We start from the raw sequence: 21,662 nt of genomic DNA, 5'->3' as shown, positions 1-21,662 counted from the left end.
GCCTAAGAAGAAAAAGTTATTGTAGTTGTTGTTAGCCATTTATTTCTTTTTAGGATGGTAAGATAGAAAATGTTGTTTCTCTAGCATATTTGTGTTATGATGTTTCTATACTTCACATAGATTAAAAAAATTAAAAATTTTTTTAATGTTTATTTTAGAGAGAGAGAGAGTGCAAACAGGGGAGGGGCAGACAGAGAGAGGGAGACACAGAATCTGAAGCAGGCTCCAGGCTCTGAGCTGTCAGCACGGAGCCTGACGCAGAGCTCAAACCCACTGTGAAATCATGACCTGAGCCGAAGTTGGACGGATGCTCAACTGACTGAGCCACCGAGGTGCCCCTAAAAAAAATTTTTTTTTGTATTTATTTTTGAGAGAGAGGGACAAGGCGAGCAGGGCAGGGACAGAGAGAGAGGGAAACACAGAAGGCTCCAGAGCTTGCCACAGGGCTTGATCCCACAGACTGCAAGATCATGACCTGAAGTAGGCACTTAACCGACTGAGCCACCCAGGTGCCCCTATATTTTTTAAAAGTAGTATTAGCACTTTCATTGAGGCTGTTAGAAAAATTTCATTCTACAGTGCGGAGTTGCAATCTTGAAAGCAATATTTGACATTTGAATATTGCTTTCCTGGTTTGGATGTGAATTTTTTTAGTTGGAGAGAAATTCTCATATTTGATTTCTGAGCCAGAGTCTTAATCAGATGTTGTCAATTTAATTTGAACATAAATCTTTTTAGCAAGTATCAGCAGGGAATTAATTAATTTCCTGGCTTACTTGAGAAAGATGTCACTAGAAAGCTTTATTTATGATTTCTAAAGGCCCTCTGCTGATACCTTCTGGTATTGCTGAAAGTATGTTAGTTGAAATAACATGCCAGTTGTTCTGCGTTACACCAATGCTTCTTACTGCCTGCAGTGTATTTTAAACACGGTTTTCTTGGTTATTCCTAATATAATTCCACCGTCTTATTTTTAATTACCAGCCAGGTTATGGGACTAATTCTTTTGTTTTTATTGAAGTATAATTGACATATGATATCCTATTAGTTTTAGATGCACATCATAGAGGTTTGATATTTTCATACATAATGAAATGATCCCTATAATAAGTCTAGTTACCATCTGTCATCATGCAGAGTTACTATAATATTATTGGCTATATTCCCTATAGCCCTATAGAGGGGATTGTACCTCTTAATCCCCTTCATCTGGTTTGCCTACCCTCAACCCCTCTTCCCCTCTGGTAGCCTACAGTTTGTTTTCTGTATCTGTGAACCAATTGCTGTTTTGTTTGTTTTGTTTTTTAGATTCTACATAGAATTAAAATCATATGGTATTTGTCTTTCTGTCAGTCTTATTTCACTTAGCATAATATCCACTGGGTCTATTCGTGTTGGTGCAAATGGTAATTCCACGACCTAATGTTAAAAAAATAATAATAAAAGAAAGGCCATTAACTGTCAAGAGTAGTGAGTGGCTTCCAAATTATTTTGCCCACCCACACCTTTAGCATGTCTCCAATATTTTTATGTTTTAAATTGTACAAATAAAATTGTTTCTATAAATTACATACATCATATAATATAAAAATTAAATTAAAAGGATGAGATAGGGGCGCCTGGGTGGCTCAGTTGGTTGAGCGTCCTACTTTGGCTCAGGTCATGATCTCGCAGTCCGTGAGTTCAGGCCCCGCGTCAGGCTCTGTGCTGACAGCTCAGGGCCTGGAGCCTGCTTTGAATTCTGGGTCTCCCTCTCTCTTTGCCCCTCCCCACTCATGCTCTGTCTCTCTCTGTGTCAAAAATAAATAAATACTAACAAAAATTTTTTTAAAAAATGATGAGATAAAAGTACAACGGAAGTTACAATGTTTTCTTACCACAGTCCATTGGATTGTCTTGCATACATTCAGGTGCATGTATATGAAAAACATTTATATATACCTTAGGAATGTGATGCTAACCATAATATAAGAACAGATTTTACAACAGAACTGTCAGTTTTGTGGTAGGTTGCCTGGGGAAGATCAGGCAAAAGCTGGAGAACCACACACACATCATGCATGTTGTAGGACATATCCATGACTCCAGTTGAGAGTTGGACTAAACAACCTCTGATACTCCTGAATTCTATGACTATAGATAGGAATTCATAGGTGGAGCACTTACATTTAAAACACTGTAGGAAACTTAGGCTGTGAATCTGGAACAGGACTAAACAGGAAATTGTTCAACTTCTTCACCCAAACCTGCTCAGAACTTCTGCTGTCTTTAGAAATTTGATGGGGCACCTGGGTGACTCAGTCGGTTGAGCATCTGACTTTGGCTCAGGTCTTGATCTCACAGTTTGTGGATTTGAGCCCCATGTTGGGCTCTGTGCTGACAGCTCAGAGCCTGGAGCTGCTTTGGATTCTGTGTCTCCCTCTCTCTCTGTCCCTCCCCTGCTCACGCTCTATCTCTCTCTCAAAAATAAATAAACATTAAATTTTTTTTTTTTAATTTGATGATTTCTGGGGTGCTTGGGTGGCTCACTCAGTTAAGCTTCCAACTCTTGATTTTGGCTCAGGTCTTGATCTCATGATTTATGAGTGCCAAGCTCTGTCCTGATAGCTTGGAGCCTGGAGCCTGCTTGAGATTCTCTTTCTCCCTCTCTCTGCCCCTACCCCGCTCGTGCTCTCTCCATTTCTGTCTCTCTCTTTCTCTCTCGAAATAAATAAACTTAAAAAAAATTTTTTATGGTTTCTGCTTCACAAGCTATCTCCACATAGGAAAAAGTTTTAAGTTTTCTTGTAATATCCTGACTATATAGGAGAATAAATCTATAAGTAAGGAATTCCAACAATGAACTTTATCAACAGAGTTTTACTCTGCTTTAGTATACCAAATAAAAGGAGAGAGGCAGGGAGAAAACATGAAAGCAAGTTAAGGATGAACCATTATTTTAAAGTGTATAGTATCACAGTCCCTGTAAAATCTGTAAGTTACTAAAATAAATCTATAAGTACTGTTTCACTAAGAATAAGTAATTCTGGGGGCGCCTGGGTGGCTCAGTCGGTTAGGCGTCCAAATTCAGCTCAGGTCATGATCTCACGGTTCGTGAGTTTGAGCCCTGTGTCTGGCTCTGGGCTGACAGCTCGGAGCCTGGAGCCTGCTTTGGGTTCTGTGTCTCCCTCTTTCTCTGACCCTTCCCCACTGTGCTCTGTCTCTCTCTCAAAAATAAGTAAACATTAAAAAAAATTTTTTTTAAAGAATAATTTATTCTGTGATGTAATTGAGTAGCTTCACTTTTTTAAGCTCAAAATTGTATTGCCTTCAAAACAAAACTTTAGCATCCATCTGCCCTTTTTCTTTTTTCTTTATGGTGAGGGGATGGTTTTGTGAAATCCAGCTAGCAAAGATAAGCCAGCAATAAGCTTATAGCTTTTTCACTGTACTTGATTTGAGTATTGTGGATGTGACTATAGTGCTACAGAGCACCTACTTAAGTTTCTTTGTTGTGGTGGTGATTTTCTTCTTTCCTGGTTGATATAATACCCTGTTCTGTGTCATTGCTCACAGAGAGGCAGAAGCCCTTCTGCTTCAATGCATCTAAGAGTGTCTAGCATCATTAGAACTTGAGATTTTGTTTTTTAATTTCTAATCCTGCATTTGTTGAGAAGATTTCCATCTTAGTAGCACTTTTTTTTTTAAAGTATAAAAGACACAAAATGAAAGGCCATTGGATGGCCTGTGGGATGTTCTTTGGGAGATGTTTTCTACAATTTTAGTGAAATAGAAGCTTATTAGAATATAATACAATCTTAGGGAGCATACACTTGGTTTATTAATAAAAGCCTCATATGTTAAGCAGCTATGCAAATACACAAATAACCACCATCTTTTAGTGTAGAAGTAGAATATCTTAAACATTGTTTTCTGGCTTTAGCTCACTGGAGGTTTTCCAACAACATTTAACTTGTTTTCAAATGATTGTAGATTGTGCAGGACACAACTATACATTCTTCTGGGTTAAAGAACAGTGTCTACGTTTTATACTGCTTGGAACTGTTGTCTGCTACAAAAATGCAGAACAGCTGAAGAAAACAATCTACCCATTTTGTTATTGCAACTGATTGTTTATTAGTGGAAATATTTCTTTGATAAATTTCTTTCCATTTTCCATATTCCTTGGGTGTCACAAATTGTCTTTACAAGATTTGTGATGAGTTATACCAAACATAGAATCAAATTAAGTTTAAACAGATAAATACTCGTGAGGTTAATATATTCTTCTTAGGAATGTTCCTCCAGAGGGCCTTTGCAAATAAGGTGATCTTGCTTGAGTTTCTTGGTAGAAAGATGGAATCCAGGCTATTTTCTGTTGTTAGAAGTTTAGCTTTGTGAGAATGGGAATAAAGGTTTTATGATCTGATTATAGCTCAGGAGAATTTAGGCCATAGTATAAATTACCTTCCTTCGGTCTACATACTGGTTTGGGATGTATATCCTTTTTTTAAAAAATTTTTTTGCTCCTACTTCTATGTCATTATCTTTTGTTGCATTTGGGTGCAGAGATTTTTGCATTGGTACAGAAATCCAAGACAAGCTTGACTTTTGCTTCTTGTTTTCATCATTATAAGGATTTGTAGTTCTAGTATTTTACTAAATAAAATCAATTGAATAAACAGTTTTCTTATTTAGATGAGTCACACTTTGTCACATATAGACTAAGTTTACCAAATATGCGGTTTAACCAAATAGTTATTTTTTCCTTTTTTAGTGGGATTTACCTAATAATTAGGTTTAAAAAAAATAGCTGCCATTGAAACTGGCAAAAAGAAAAAAAATCTTTGCAAAAGCAATTGATGTTTTATATAAAGAAAAGACACTCCTGTATGTCTCTTCTTTACTATAGTACACAGTACACTTCACTTCTGATTAACAGATGTGTGGGTTTTTTCCCCCCACACCAAGCACTTCTCTGCAGTATCTGCTGGGTGTCCTACAGTTTAATGCAATAATGACCCTATCTGAGAAGATAGCTTCATATCCCACAGTTTAAGGGCATAGACCCACAAGACTGCTTCCCCTCCCTGTTTAGCTGCCACTGGCAAGTCCAGGTTTTGACCAGCTGACTACAGATCAAATGATCCCACCACCTACTCCTTGGGTTCCATAAATTTGCTAGAGTGGCTCAGAGAACTCATGAAAATATTTTACTTACTGTATTAGAGGTTTATTATAAAAGGGTATAACTCCAGAATGGCAAAGGGCAGTTATGTGTGAAGAGGGGCAGAGCTTCCGTGCCTTCTGGGTGTGTCACTCTCTCAGGACTTCCCATGTGTTCACCAACCTAGAAATTCTCAGAACCCCATGGGTTAGGGATTTTTGTGGAAGCTTGATTATATAGATATGGTTGATCAGATCACAATCTCCAAGCCCTCCTTACTCCTTGGAGATGAGGGAGTGTGGGGCTGAAAGTTCCAAGTCTGAGCACATGGTTGGTTCCTCTGGCAACCAGCTCCCATCCTAAGTTAAGTGGAGGCATTCCACAAGACACCTCCTTAACATAAAATCAAGTATGGTTGATGGGCGCCTGGCTGGCTCAATTGGTTACGCATCTGACTCTTGATTTTGGCTCAGGTCATCATCTCACTATGGGTTCGAGTCCCATGTTGGGCTCCACGCTGACAGCACAGAGCCTGCTTGGGATTCTCTCTCCCCCCTCTCTCTGCCCCTCCCGAGTTCGTTCTCTCTCTCTCTCTCTCTCTCTCTCTCTCAAAAATAAACTTAAAAAAAAATCAGGTGTGGTTGAACAGGGTGAGGAGGTTGTTATGAGTAATACAACACTCATTTCACCTTTATGCTCTGAAGCTATTTCAGGATCTAAGGACAAAAGACCGAATATTATAACAAAAGATGCTCCCTTTGCTGTTAATATGCAGGAAATTCCAAGAGTTTTGGGATCTATTAGCCAAGAACTGTGGATAGAAGACCACAAAATATTACAGATCACAATATCATATGCTAAGTGTGAAAATGTCAAAGCCATTCTTTTTGATTGAATGTTTTAAGTCTATTTTTCTTAAGGAAAAAGAGAGACTTTCTCTCTCCTTAAAGATTGGAACCCTTGTGATTTTTTTCTTCCCATTAGTTTATTTCTCTTATCATTCATTGTCTGTAGCTTTACAATTCTGTATTGTCCTAGTACTGCTTTTGAAATTACAGCTGGAAACTCTGAAAAGCATTTTGACAAAGGAAGACTGAATTGTGACCTTACACCAACAGGAAGCTACAGGAACAAATGAAATTAAGAAATTAATATTATTTCAGATATGTTTCTTTGTCCTTAGTCTTTCAGAGAATTGTTGAAACCAAGAATTTAAAAGTCATCTTTTTGCTTTTCAATGTAATTAGAACTATAAAACATTCTACCTGCTTATAAATCTGCTTAAATTTTTTGTGAAGGAGTTTCCGTAGACTGATATACTACCATTTTTCAGATTTTCAGAGTTCTCAAAAACAAATGTTTTCTTCACCATATGTAACACAGGGAAACTTTATTTTAACCTTTATGTTTATCACATAGTATAAAACATTAAAAAAAAAAGAAACCACTACAGGGTTCTAATAACCAGAACTCTATATTCTATTTCTTTTTTTTCCTCAGGCAATCATTTTTATCCTGGAATTTATTTCAATATTTTCTAAATAGCATGCTTATGTCTTTTTTTTTCTCTTGTAGATAGTATCTGTTGATTGCCTATAAGAAGATGATGATTAAGTTCTTTTCTCTCTGCCCACATTTTATTAAAATTTTAGTTAAATTTTGATACTGTTTACATATGCCAATGTAAATATTTTTACAAAGTTGGGGGATGGAAATTTTTCCTCTGTCCTTTGAGGTCTTTTTCGCTGGTATAAGGCAGATTAACAGGAGAAAATCATATTTAATTACGTAAGTATGGGGCTCCATAAGAATATGAGACCCACAGGAAGTCAGGCAGTTGAGGCTTATATGCTATCCAGAACTAAAGAGAAGTTGGGTATGGGGCTGAGACTTCAAAGGAAAGATGAAAGGAATCTTCCTAGGAAGATGAAAAAGAGTGAATGTTTGGTAAACAAATGTTTGCTGGATCATACAGAAACAGTGGGGCATAGAGAGGAATTTTTTTTTTTTTTAACGTTTATTTATTTTTGAGACAGAGACAGAGCATGAACAGGGGAGGGTCAGAGAGAGAGGGAGACACAGAATCTGAAACAGGCTCCAGGCTCTGAGCAGTCAGCACAGAGCCCGACGCGGGGCTCGAACTCACGGACCGTGAGATCATGACCTAAGCTGAAGTCAGAGCTTAACCGACTGAGCCACCCAGGCGCCCCCTTTTCTTTTCTTTTCTTTCTTTTTTTTTTTTTTTTGCATAGAGAGGAATTTTAACAGACTTTGCGAAGTTCCTTTCTGTCTGCCACTCCCAAGTTCAAGTTATACTATAGTTAGCTGTGGTGATAGCTCTCTTCTTGGAGCAGGTTCTCTATCTAAATTCTTTTAGGCATTTAGGGGGAAGGTCAAAGTTTCTTTGTAACCCTTCTGATTCCTTTTTTTTTGTTTGTGTATTTTTTGAAAGAAAGAGAGAGCAAGCCCCGGTGAGGGGCAGAGACAGAGGGAGAGAGAAATCCCACGCAGGATCCACGCTGTAGCACAGAACCCGTCGTGGGGCTTGAACTCAAGAACTGTGAGATCATGACCTGAGCCAACAGCAAGAGTTGGATGCTTAACTGACTGAGCCCATGAGCCTTCTGATTCTTAAAAATAATCAGCCTAGAATCATTCACATGCTAGAGAGACACATTTTGGTGTAGCAGATTGTGCTCCCCTACAGTCCTGAAATTGACTTGGTAGATAGTTTCATCTCAGTGGATCAGTCACAGTCTTGACAATAGGTAAGTTCAGTTAAACTCATTTCAGGAGGTAGTAATGCAGGTAGACTTCCAGAGGTAGGCCTGTGTTATACCTGCAATCAGGTACTTAATAAGACATTTCTATAGGAAGAAAAGAAGAACAATAGTTAATGATTGGAACAATTATCAGCCAATTTGTAAGTTTTGAGGATAATCAGTTGAGAAGATTTCTAGATGTCAGGGTTGAAGCATCTTTTATAGTTTGAATGTCTCTAATTATGTCATTGTGTCTTCAGGCAAACTTTGTCAGTGGCCCGTATAGCAACATGTACAAAGATTGTCTAAACATGAATTATTAGGGTGAATTCTCTGAGGTTTACATCAAGTTGTTCAGTTTGGAAGACTTTAGGAAGGGCAGTTTTAGTTCTCAATGATTCTAACTCAGAAGGGTTGGAGAAAAATTAAAAACATTAGTTTGGAGAGTTGTAGCCAGACATTGGAGAAACTAGAAGAATTCAAGATCTAGTCAATTTAGAATGAACAGTATTAGAATCTAATATCCACAAAGGTGTGCTCTTGAAACATTTTTTTCTGTCTATAACCACTCTCATTTCTACCAAAGATAGCCAAATTAAAAGTAATTTGTTTGCAAAATAAGTCTAGTTTTAGTAAATTGGCCTGGTTATTTGCATAAATGCAGCAAGAATAGCAATTGATCATATAGGCTCTTATATTTTATTACTAATTTTTTAAATGTTTGAGAGAGCGGGGAGGGGCAGAGGGAGAGGGAATCAGAGTGTGGAACCTGACACAGGGCTGGAACTTATGACTGCAAGATCAGGACCTGAACCAGTATCAAAAGTTGGATGCTTAACCAACTGAGCCACCCAGGTACCCCATATAGACTCTTTTTTTTCTTTAAAAAAAAAAAAAAAAAAAAAAAAATTAACATTTATTTTTGAGAGACAGAGTGACACAGAGCCTGAGTGGGGGAGAGATAGAGATGGGGTACACAGAATCCGAAGCAGGCTCCAGGCTCTCAGCTGTCAGCACAGAGCCCGACAAGGGGCTTGAGCTCATGGACCACAAGATCATGACCTAAGCTGAAGTCAGCTGTCCAACCAACTGAGCCACCCAGGCGCTGCGCCCCCTCCCCCGCCCCCCCATATAAACTCTTTTAAATCTGCTTTGGTGAAACTGTGTATAAAGGGAACTTCAGATTGGACTTTTAACAGCCTCCAAAGGCTAAGAAACCAAGCCAAATACTTGCCATTAGACCTTGCCTACAATATAATTCCTCGCTTTTCAATGTCCCCAAAACATGTTGAGGTTCCTGTACCTGCCAGGAAGTGACCTTTTTTTATTCACCTGGGAAGGCTGCTAGGAACCTTGTAAGCAAGGTACCAGGCCAGTTTTTCCAAGGGGCTTTATTGTGTCTATAGTCCTCCTTGGTTCCTTAAAGCTGTCTGGTCATATCTGAGTCTGCATCTTTCTCTCAAATACAACATTCCAATCAAAATCAAAATTTTGGTAATATAACCAGTGTTTACAATTGTCTTTTGTTATAAGGAGAACAGATTCTTATTGAAATTAAGCAAATAAATATATTGCCATAAAAATAAGAATATTCACTGAGAGTTTCTAAATTCTGGAGGGATCAGGTACAGAGAAATTTATAAACGTCTCAAACATGCTTATAAAGATATAATTTACCTAATTGCTGTAAGTTTATATTTGGCTTCAGAGGAAAGGTTTCCTTATATCTGGGAAACAAGATTAAAGAGCCAACAATATTCAAACAGAAAGTTATAAAAATTATAGTTATTCTCCTTCATTTATTTAGTCCCATATAACTAATTCTTTTGCTTGAATCCAGTTTTCCTGATAGTTCTGGAAATTTTTACTCAGTCCAATTTTATGATCTTCAAGTTATCAGAAACCTGTCTTCTAGAGTCTTTTCCATGAATCTCCTTGAATATAAAGCATTTTTCAGGAACACTTTTGTAAAAGTATCTGAGTAAAAACATAACTATGTAAATGATAAAAGACTTAAAAATGTCAGTGGTTAACGACCTGATTAGAGTTTATTACAATGGAGTTGACAAGGAAATTGGTTACTTCTGTGACATACAACATTTTAAGATAATAACTAGAATTATGATTGATAATAGTATACCAGGACATATCAGGATTTTAGAAATTTTATATAGTTTTTAGAACACTTCTATTAATATTTACCCATACAATATAAGATTTATCATCACTTACTTGACAAATGCTTCCCATGTAATAACATCAAATAAGCCTAGTTTATTAAAAATTTTTTTTTAAATTTTTTTAATTTCTATTTTTTGACAGAGAGTGTGCACGCCTGCACACATTCAAGTGGGGGAGGAAGGGGCAGGAAGAGAATCGCAAGCAGCCTCCATGCTCAGAGTGGGTTAGGGGTAGGGGTGGGGTTTCGATCTCATGACTGTGAGATCATGACCTGAACTGAACTCAAGAGTCAGATGCTCAATTGACTGAGCCATACAGGCACCCTCAAATAAGCCTAATTTGTTCTCTCTCTCCTTATAAAAAAGATGCTATTTTTTTGCATTTGTTTTTCGGGGGCCCTTTGAAAAATTCCAAAGCTATTTTGAGCTCTTCCAAAGCTATTTTGAGGTTCCTTGATTTGGGGGAACTTTGTCAAAAGATACCAAAAAACTTTAAAAATGGGTCACTATGGAACAGTGCATAGTTATCTATTTATCCAAGTGGCAATTAAGACTTAGGTAAATATAGAAAGTTCACTGGCTGCATAAAGGAAACACTTAACCCTTTTAATATTGAGAATATATAATATTCAGTTTTCTTAAGTAATCAAAAACTGATTAAGCAACATGAAGCATAGGGCATTATTTTGATAAAACACAGGAATTCTGTTTTCTAGTGGGCAGATTACTTTAAGGGTAAAGAAAATCCCTTTATAATTTCTTGTTATTGAGAGCAGACCAAGAAAACTTCGCCCTTTTTAAAATTTTTTTATTTATTTTTGAGAGAGAGCACGGGTGCATGTGTGTGTGCAAGTCGGAGGAGGGGCAGAGAGAGAGGGAGAGGGAGAATTCCAAGCAGGTTCCATGCTGTCATTGCAGGGCCCCATGCAGGGCTTGAGCCCATGAGATCATGACCTGAGCTGAAATCAAGAGTTGGACACTTAATCGACTGAGCCACCCTGGCACCCCAACTTTGTCCTTTTATAAGAGAAAAATCAAATTCTGATTTCACACCAGTATACTTTTGATATAAAACTCATTGTTAAATAAATTCATTTTAATTTTAACCAGCTTGACCTCTCATTAAAATTTCTCTTCAAATATTCCTTTTCTACAAACCTACAACTTTGTTTTTTACATTCATATTTTATAATTTCCTGTCTCATAACTAGTTTTACTGTAGGACAAATTTTCTTTCTTTCCCTTAAAAGTACCTCCATATTTCATACCTTTTCTTGAAAACACATGCTACTTTCCTTGTATATAGACTTGTTTCCTTTATTATTTTTAGTAGCTTTAACTACATACATTAGTTAGAATTCTTAGCCCTTAGAAATTTTAATTTCCAGTAAAATAAGTATAGGCATACCTCATTTTTTTGTGATTTGCTTTATTATACTTTGCAGATATTGCTTTTTTTTTTTTTTTTTTTTTTTTTTTTAAATGAATTGAATTGTGTTCAGCAAATCTATCAACCCCATTTCTCCAACATTTGCTGACTTCATGTCTCTGTGTCATGTTTTGGTAATTCTCATAGTATTTCAAACTTTTTAATTATTACTGTATTTGTTATGGTGATCTGTGATTAGTGATCTTTGGTGTTTTGAAGCACCATAAATCATGCTCATATAAGCCAGAGTAATGTGGGTATTCTGATTCCTCCATTGACCAGCAGATCCCTGGTCTTTCTCCCTCTCCTCGGGCCTTCCTATTCTCTGAGACACAACATTAATGAAATGAGGCCAATTAATGACCCTTCAATGGCCTCTAAGTGTTGAAGCTAAAGAGGGAGTCACACATCTCTCACTTGAAATCCGATGCTAGAAATGACTCAGCTTAGTGAGGAAGGTTTGTCAAGAGTCAAGGTAGAATGAAAGCTAGGTCTCTTGCACCAATTAGCCAAGTTGTGAATGCAAAGGAGGAGTTCTTGAAGGAAATTAAAAGTACTACTACAGCAAACACACAAATGATAAGAAAGTGAAACAGTCTTATTGCTGATATGGAGAAAATTTTAGTGGTCTAGGTAGAAGATCATTCCTGTAAGGCAGGACCTAGTCCAGAACATGGCCCTGTCTCTCTTCAATTCTGTGAAGGCTGTGAGAAATGAAGAAGCTGCAGAAGAAAAGTTTGAAGCTAGCAAAGGTTGGTTCATGAGGGTTAAAGAAAGAAGCTGTCTCTATAATATTAAAGTGTTAAAGTGAAGTAGCAAGTCCAAGCTACAACAAGTTATCCAGGAGTTCTAGCTCAGATAGTTAATGAAGATGGCTGCACTAAACTATAAATTTCCAGTGTACATGAAACAGCCTTATATTGGAAGAAGATGCCATCTAGGACTCTTGTAACTAGAGAGAAGTCAGTGCCTGGCTTCAAAGCATCAAAAGTGCTTCAAAGACTGACTTTCTTGGTAGGACCTAATGCAGTTGGTGACTTTTAAGTTGAAGCCAGTGCTCCTTTCCTATTTGAAAATGCTAGGGCCCTTAAGAATACTATGTCTATCCTTCCTGTGCTTTAAAAATGGAACAACAAAGCCTGGATGACAGCACATCTGTTTATAACATGGTTGCAGCTGTGGTGGAAATAGCAAGAGAACCAGAATTAGAAGTGGAGCCTGAAGATGTGACGGAATTGCTGGAATCTCATGATCAAACTTGAACAGATGAGGAATTGCTTCTTATGGATGAGCAAAGAAAGTAGTTTCCTGGTGGAGATGCTGTGAAGATTGTTGAAATGACAACCAAGGACAAAGTTCTGCTGTGGGTAAAATGCTATCAAATAGTGTCACATGCTACAGAGAAATGGTTCATGAAAGGAAGAGTCAGTTGTGACAAACTTCACTGTTGTCTACTTTTAAGAAATTGCCACAGCCACCAAGATCAGTCAGCAGCCATCAACATTGAGACAAGAGCCTCTAGCAGCAAAAAGATTACAGCTCACTGCAAGTTCAGATGATGGTTAGCAGAGTTTAGCGATAAAGTATTTTTAAATTAAGTTATGTACATTGTTCTTTTTTAAGATAAAATGCTTTTGAACACTTAATAAGCTATAGTATTTTTTTTTTAACTTTTTTTTTTTTTTAAGTGTATTTATTCTCAGAGAGAGAGAGGGGGCAAGTGGGGAAGGGGCAGAGAGAGAAAGAATCCGAAGCAAGCTCTGCACCACCAGCCCAGAGCCCAATGTGGGGCTAACACTCAAGATCTGCAAGATCGCGTTTTGAGCCACCTTGGCGTCCTCCCCTCAAAAAAGCCTTTTTTTAAGCTTGCTTGTTTACTTTTGAGAGAGGGAGAGAATCCCAAGCAGACTCTGCACTGTCAGTGCAGAGCTTGACGCAGGGCTTAATCCCACAAACCACGAGATCACAACCTGAGCTGGGATCAAGAGTTGGCTGCTTAATCAACTGAGCCACCCAGGTGCCTCAATAAGTTACAATATGTGTAAACATAAATTTTATATCTGGGAAACCAGAAAATTCATTTGATTCACTTTATTGAGGTGTTCACTTTATTCATGGTCTGGAATTGAGATTATAGTATCTCTGGGTATGCCTGTAGTGAGCAATTATGAACTGTTATACCAGCATTCTTTAGATTGGCAAATTTATGAATACATTTCACAATTTCTAGGAACTTAATGCTTCTTCATACTGCATTGTCAATAAAGCACAAAATGTATACTAACAGACCCAAATTTATCTTTTAGTTTCTCTGTAATAAGGAAGGTAAAAGAAGATAAACCTATGTTCAGTAATTAATGTTCCATTATTTAATTTTATTTGGAGATAATCTAGATATTCAGTGAATTTCTATCATTTAACTTAGCAAAACTCTAAAGTTTCAGGTTACCAAAAATATTTCGGAAACTGTTTTTAAGTACATATACCATAAAATATAGTTGTTGCTAAGAAGCTTGCCTAAAAATTCCTATCTCACATATATCTATCTAAATTATTTGCTTTCAACAATGAGTTTTTTAAATATATTTTAAGTTGTTTTGTTAAATTTTTTTAAATGTTTATTCTTGAGAGAGAGAGAGAGACAGGGACAGAGCGCAAGTGGGGGAGGGGCAGAGAGAGAGAGAGAGTGAGACACAGAATCTGAAGCAGGCTCCAGTCTCTGAGCTGTCAGCACAGAGCCTGACGCAGGGCTCAGGGCTTGGACTCACAAACCGTGAGATCACGACCTGGACAGAAGTCAGAGGCTTAACTGACTGAGCCACCAAGGGGCTCCAGTAATGATGGTTACATTATTCACAAAAACTTCATGACATTAGACAAAGGCAGCTATCATCCCAAGCATTTTTCTTATTGACATATTTTGTCAGGAGATATAACATGAACTTGATTAGTGAACCTAGGTAGAGTAAAAATATTACACTTAATGTCGATAACCCTAAAGACATGTCTGCATTAATTAAACCAAGAAAATTAAACTACCTTTTTTTTTTTTTTTTTTTTTTTAACCAAAGAGTTTTCTCAGATCATATGAACTTAGAAAGAAAGCATTTGGGTTAGTTTCTATACTTCTAAGAGTTTAGAGTGAATTTATATAAGCGCTTATTTTTAAGTCAGTTACATGGAGCTCTTTTGCAAATTAATTTTGGGAATACCTTCCAGAGGTAGGGAAATATTTATTTATTTATTTATTTTAGACTATATAAAACTCACTAGTTTATAAGTAACAGTTGGAATAAAGTTTACTTGCTCAGATGGGTAAAGTCTTTTAGTGTTTGTGGAGAAGACTTAAAAATTTTTATTTTAAATGTTTATTTTAGAGAAAGAGAAGCACGTGAGTGGGGAGGGGCAGAGAGGGAGACACAGAATCTGAAGCAGGCTACAGGCTCTGAGATGTCAGCACAGAGCCTGACGGGGTGGGGTGGGTGGGGTGGGGGTTGAACCCATGAGCTGTGAAATCATGACCTGAGCTGAAGTCGGACTGAGCCCCCAGGCGCCCTTGTGGAGAATACGTTTAAGATTTGTATTTGTCCCTGGAAGTAATCTTAAGGAGTCTGTGGTCTAAAGTTTGGACAAAAGAGCCCTTTTTGCAGTTTGTATTTTTTAAAAGTCATCTTTACCTCTTTGTTTTCTCCCCCCTTATTCTTCGGAGAGTATGGGCATTGTTTTAGATATCTCCTGGATTGTTTACATTTCAAAGACAGGACAAGAGTTACACCTTTAAGAGTTGGAGAAAGGTGGTGAATTCCTCCTAGAAGGACTTTGGTTTACTGAGGCTAGTAATTTACAAGTTTGAGATAAGTAGGGAAGGGAGGTTTTAGAACTGGTAAAAAGGAATTGATGGATTTTGGATCCCCTGTAGAGCTTTTTTTTAGTTTTGGAAATATTTGTAAGGTTAGGACAGCTGCTCTCATTTTTTTTTTTTTCTCCCAAAGAATTGGGTTGCAGCCTAAATGATATCAAGGGGTTGATCTGCACATCCAATTACATTATCTACAAATTGCTCTTTTCCCTTTGGGTGCATAGTTTTATTTTAGCTTAGTGGAGGTGAATGAAAAAGTTCCTGTCAGGCTTTGAATATAAGCTTCTAATTTCTGAGCAACTTTAACCATAGAGCTACTTAAAATCTTTTTAAATATCTTGTCAGTTTTTATCTGAGACAAACTAAATATTTCTGGTAGTACTGAACAACTTCATGGACTTAAGGGGCGGGCATCTTCAAAGAGCATGCAAAGGTTACTACCTTCTTAAGATCTAGTCACTCCCACAGATAGCCAAAAGAAAGAATCCATAGCCTGGCCTATCCTGGGTAGGCAGAAAGCCAAGCCATGCTGTTAGGACTCAAAACCATATTAGTAACATTTTGCTGCCTTTTTTTTTTTTTTTTTTTTCCTTTTTTAACATACCTACAGTTTCTGGGTCTGTAGTTCTCAGACATAAAATTACCAAGTGTGCCAGAAGGTGCCCACACTTAATTCTTTGGATTTTAAGGGGGGAATTTATGTTGGATGTCAATTAAAAAAAATTTTTTTAAATCTTTGTTTATTTTTGAGAGAGAGACGGAGCACAAGCAGGGGAGGGGCAGAGAGAGAGGGAGACACAGAATCGTAAGCAGGCTCCAGGCTCCAGCTGTCTGTCAGCACAGAAGCCTGACTGGCGTGGAGGTGGGGGGCAGGGCTAGAACCCATGAACCATGAGATCATGACCTGGGCCGAAGTCAGATGCTTAACTAACTGAGCCACCCAGGCACCCCTGGATGTAGATTTTAATTTTTGGTGTAATTTCTATTCATTTATCTTATAAAAAGGAGTCCCTAACGCTAAGCTGTTGTATATCTTTGTATGCAATTTTTAATTTGATCTTTCCACAGGTGCCAGTAGGACAGCTGTTTAGGATGAGAGCTCTCTAATAGTTGTTAAATATAAATTTTTTCCTATTCAAAAGATTGATCATCTGGCCATTGCTGAATAGGATCTATTAATTTTATTAGTGACTCAAACCAGTAAGCCTTCTTATGACTCAACCAAATATGCAAGAAGCATCTCTGAAGAGAGTTTAAAATATGCAGCGCTCACAAGGTCCAGAAAGTTCACTCTCAAAGATAGTCTAAGAGAGCAGAGGCCTTCTTTGCACAGGCAGTAAGGATGGTGTAGTGAAAACGGTATCTCCCGTCTCTCACAGGAACATGAGATGCTTCTAGTCAAAAACCCCCTAATCTGTAACACCAGACAGGTAATACTGGAATAGGACTTTTCCAGCACTAATGAAGCAATGAAGGTTGAGATGACAAAGGCTCCTTATGGTCTGGGACTCTTTATGATCAACTTCCCTGAAAACTGTCATGGCCAGACAAAGACAGTGCTGTTTGTGACTTCAAGTCTGGGAACCCTGGTCTAGTTGGCCCCCAAGGTGTACCCCACCAAGTACACCTTCCAGATGGAGGAGACCAGAGAGAATATTCTCATTGGTCACAAAGCCAGACTTTCAGGACATTTATATAACAAGATGAAACGAAAAACCTCATCTAGTTTTTACTTAGGGGACCCACAGCAAAGTTTGTTTAAACAGATGATGGTCTGGCGAGAACTGTCAACTCACCAGTCTCTGAGGCCGGCTTGAACAGCCCTATAGGGTATATGCCTGTGTTCTATCCTATGGTTTTTACTCCTTCTGACAAGTGACACCACTGAGACAAAAACAGTGACCATCTCTGGGAGTTGAAGGGTCAGTCAAGAATCCTTCAAGAAATCAAGAATATTCATTACCAACTGTACTAGAGTTATTATGCCCAAGTATTTTCCACAAATATTTTCTCCTAATGTAAATTTAGAAAGGAAAGAAACAAAGGGCTTTCACCGTTTTCACTTCTGCCAGACCCCACGGACAGAGGTCTAGGAGGCTGACTGGTAAGAAATCTTAACCTTCTGCGGGCTTTTGTCAGAGATCCCAGGATTCTTCATCTGCAGCAGTCTCAGGAGGAAGAAGTTTTCCAGCTAGTGAAGATCCTGCCAACTACACCAAAACTATAGGGGATGGGACGTTTTTCCTTTCTCTTTCAATGTTCTTTTGGAGTTAGTAAGAATTAAATTGAGGGGCACCTGGGTGGCTCAGTCAGTTAAGCATCTGACTCTTGATTTCGGCTCAGGTGATGATGTCACAGTTTTGTGGGTTTGAGGCCCGCATCAGGCTCTGTCTGTCTGTCCTGACAGTGCAGAGCCTGCTTAGGATTTGCTCTCTCTCTCTCTCTCTCTCTCTCTCGCTCTCTCTCTCTGCTCCTCCCCTGCTCAAGCTTCCTCTGTCTCTCTGAAAATAAATAAACTTTAAAAATAAATAAATAAATAAATAAATAAATAAATAAATTGACATGAGTCAGATTAACAGAAAATCATATTTAATTACATATGTATATGGGCTCCATAAGAATGAGACTCGTGGGCAGTTAGGCAGTTGAGGCTTATATGTCCTGTAGAGCTAAGGAGAAGTGGGTAGGGGCTGAGACTTCAAGGGAGAAGAAGACAGTTCACAGGAAAATGAAAAACATTAAATGGTAAACAAATGTTTACTGGATCATACAGAAACAATGGGGTATAGAGAGGAATATTTTAACACACTTTGCTAAATTCCTCCCTGTCTACCATGCCAAGTTCATATTATACTGTAGTTATCTAAGGTGATAGCTTCCTTCCTGGAGCAGGCCCTCTATCTAAATACTTTTAGGCATTTAGGTGGAAAGTCAAAATTTCTTTGTGAGCCTTCTTATTCTTAAAAATAATCAACCTAGAATCATCCACATGCCAAAGAGACATATTGCAGGGTGGCACATTTTGCTCCCTTCCAACAACTTGAACCTTATAAGTAGAACATGGTTACATTTTTTTCCTTTCTATATAATTTTTTTGTTGTCCCTGGAGTTAATTGCTTCCATTTTGATTGTTCTTTCTAGCTGTAATTGGGTCATTTCCAAATTCTGAAAGAACTACAAGTCCTCTGGATACTTTCAGAAACGTTGTGTATTCTTCCTAGTTTCATCTTTTTCTTGATGCCCTTACTTCTCCAGTTTGAGTGGATTGCTTTCAAAGACTGTTGCACACCTTTTGTCCTGGGACTCCTTCATCTGTTAATCAATAACAGATTCCCTGTTTCTCTGATTTAATGTTGTCTTCTTGATTGGCTCATTATTTTTCATGGAGCATATTCTCCAGGAACCTTGTGAAAAAGGATGCATAAGAGATCATTTTTTAGAAGTTGTGCCCATTTCAAAATTCCTTTATTTAATCCTTCATTTACTATGATACTTCATTGACTTGGTGTGGGATTTTATGTTGTATATAATTTCCCCATAGAATTTTTAAGCATTGTGTCTTAGTTGTTAGTATTGCTCTGAAAAATCTGATGCCATACTGATTCTTGATCCTTTGGATAACATCTTTTTTTTTTTTTTTCTCTAGAATTTTAAAAAGCCTTTATTGTCCTGGGTTTTACAAAGATGTTCTTGGTGTGAGTTTTGTTGGCTTTTGTTGGGCTAGATAGTTGTGGGTCCTTTTGATCTGGAGAACTCAAAAAAAAGATCTGTAAGTACTTGTTTTAGAAAACTATCTTGTATTAATTTTTGTTCCATCTTAACCAAATATGTATTTTCCCCATATCTCCCACTAACTTGCCACATACTTGTCTGACTGGAAAACTTGATTTTGTTTAAAAATTTTTATTGTGTTAAAAAATTATTATGTAATATTTTATTCATACCTAAAAAAAACTTAAGGGGTGCCTGGGTGGCTCAGTTAAGTGGCCGACTCTTGGTTTCTGCTCAGGTCATGATCTCATGGTTCGTGAGTTCAAGCCCTGTCTCAGACTCTGTGCTGACAGTGCAGAGCCTGCTTGGGATTCTCTCTTTTTCCCTCTCTCTCTGCCTTTCCTGCTCTCTTTCTCAAAATAAATAAATAAACTTAAAAAAAAAAAAAAGGTGCTGCTTTCTTATATATAAAAAAAAAAAAAACCTAATAATAAACAAATAACCTATGAACTGACTACACAACTTAAAAATGGGAATGTTACCATCACTATGCTCTTGAAACTATATGTGATTCTCCCACTGTCCAAAATCTTGTATTTCATTCACTTTTACGTTTTAAAAGGTAGTTAATTATGTATGTATGTGACACTAAACAAAACTATTGTTTAGTGGTACTTGTTGGGGTTTTTAAAATGGTATTAGAGAGTCTTGTATGACTTGCTTTTTTGCAAAAATAATGTGTCTGCGGTTGATCCATGTATTACATATAGCTGTAGTTCACTTACACTGTTTAATCTTTTTCCCAACTTAAGTTTGTATTCTTTTTGTTGGTCGAAAATTGGATCTCCTGTTACACTCCTTGGTTTTGTTTGCATTTTTCTTTCTTTATTTTCTGTCACATTCTGATTTCTGGGAAATTTCCTTAAAACTTACTTCCTAATCCTTCTATTAAGTATTTTTTTCCCCATCTTATTTTCTAAGTATTTTTTCCTCTTCTGTGAATACTTTTTCTTTTTTCTTTATGAAAAACATTTTTAATATTTATTTATTTTTAAACATTTATTTTTGAGAGAGCCAGTGTAAGCAGGAGCAGGGGAGAGACAGAGAAGGGAACAGGAGATCCGAAATGGGCTCTGCACTGACAGCAGCAAGCCCAATGTGGGGCTCAAACTCACAAACTGTAAAATCATGGCCTGAGCTGATGTTGGGTGCTCAACCAACTGAGCCACCCAGGCACCCCTAAATACTTTTTTCCCCATTACATCTTGTTCTTCTTTTATAGATTTCTTTGTCTCTGAGGATAATTTCTTTTGCTTCCTATATTGCCTCTCTTTGGAGTTTTCTTTTTTTCTGGGTGTTTTAGTCTCTGTCTTCTTTAATAGAGGCTTTTCTTAAAAGTCTAGTCATTCATGGTTTTTCCTTATTTGAGAGAGGCATTAAAATGCTCTGGGAAGCTCTCCTTTGTGAAGGCTTTCTTGGGTTGATGGTTTTTACTATACAGTAATTTGGCAGAGACCCACTTTATTGCAAGCTCTTCTAATTGTCAGTGTCTTGGGTCTTGTCTTCAGTTGGTTTTTCCAGAGGAATTGTTCAAACTCTTGCCTTTGAGGGTGAGTGGATGATGGCAGTGGCAATATACCTGGCTACGTGTGTTTTGGGAGACAGGGAAGAGGACTGAAATTGTCATCTGTCAGTTTGAATCCTTCTGTCCTGAGAATGGTCCCTCACCCCAGTCCTCAGTTCTGTCTAGAGTCTGTCATTCTGGAATCCTTCTGGTCCCTTGTTTCAGTTTCACCAGAAAGTAAACCTCTGGGCTGATCACCTGTGTGTTAGAAGAGTGATGTGCTTATCTGACTGCTCATTATAAATACTTTTAACCAATTCTTCTGTTTCCAGGTTCAATTCTATGCCCTTTTTTTGGGGAGGGGGGCGGGAGCGAGAAGGGGAGGGTGCAGACAGAGGGAGACACAGAATCCTAAGCAGGCTCCAGGCTCTAAGCTGTCAGTACAGAGCCTGACGTGGGGCTCAAACCCATGAACTGTGAGATCATGACCTGAGCCGAAGTTGGACTTTTAACCCACTGAGCCACCCAGGCTTTTAAAGGAGCCCCTAATACTTTTGTTCAGTTCTGACCTTTCTGTAGTTTTAGCATAAATTGGCTTGCTTCTTGTTGATTTCCCCATACTACCCACTACCCTGCCAAGCCTTTACCTAACTGGAAAAAAGCTGGAAGCTAAGTCATTTATTACCGGACCACCTGTTTTTTTTTTTACCTTCCAAATTTTTATTGACATCTCTTATCTACTGCTGCCTCCTCTCTAGTTCTCTCTGCCTTTGTGAATGTTTACCTTTTATTATTTAATTTTAATATAAAGCCAAAGTTAGTGTTTCAGTCTTTCATGCTTAATCCATTAATTCCCCTCTGGAGAAACTTTTATTAGAATAGAAATTTGAGGGACTTTGATATAGATATGCCCTCTAAAGTCTTCTTTGTCCCCAAATTATAAGTCACAAAAAGTTTCATCTTTTTTTTTTTTTTTGAAATTAACAAAAGCCAAGATACGGAAACAGTCTA

The 21,662-nt window shown here is 37.7% G+C and overlaps 1 protein-coding gene across 5 annotated transcripts in view; it reads left to right on the top strand.

Annotated features, from left to right (window-relative positions):
• The window catches only part of TMCC1 (transmembrane and coiled-coil domain family 1), a 251,510-nt gene that overhangs the window by 89,348 nt on the left and 140,500 nt on the right, over positions 1–21,662 (top strand). The gene's annotated exons all lie outside the window — the stretch shown is intronic.

The sequence above is a fragment of the Panthera leo genome, chromosome A2 (genome assembly GCF_018350215.1).
Source record: "Panthera leo isolate Ple1 chromosome A2, P.leo_Ple1_pat1.1, whole genome shotgun sequence".
Lineage (NCBI taxonomy): Eukaryota > Metazoa > Chordata > Mammalia > Carnivora > Felidae > Panthera > Panthera leo.
Note: the sequence above shows the minus strand (reverse complement) of the source record. Positions and strands in the feature narration are given on the sequence as shown.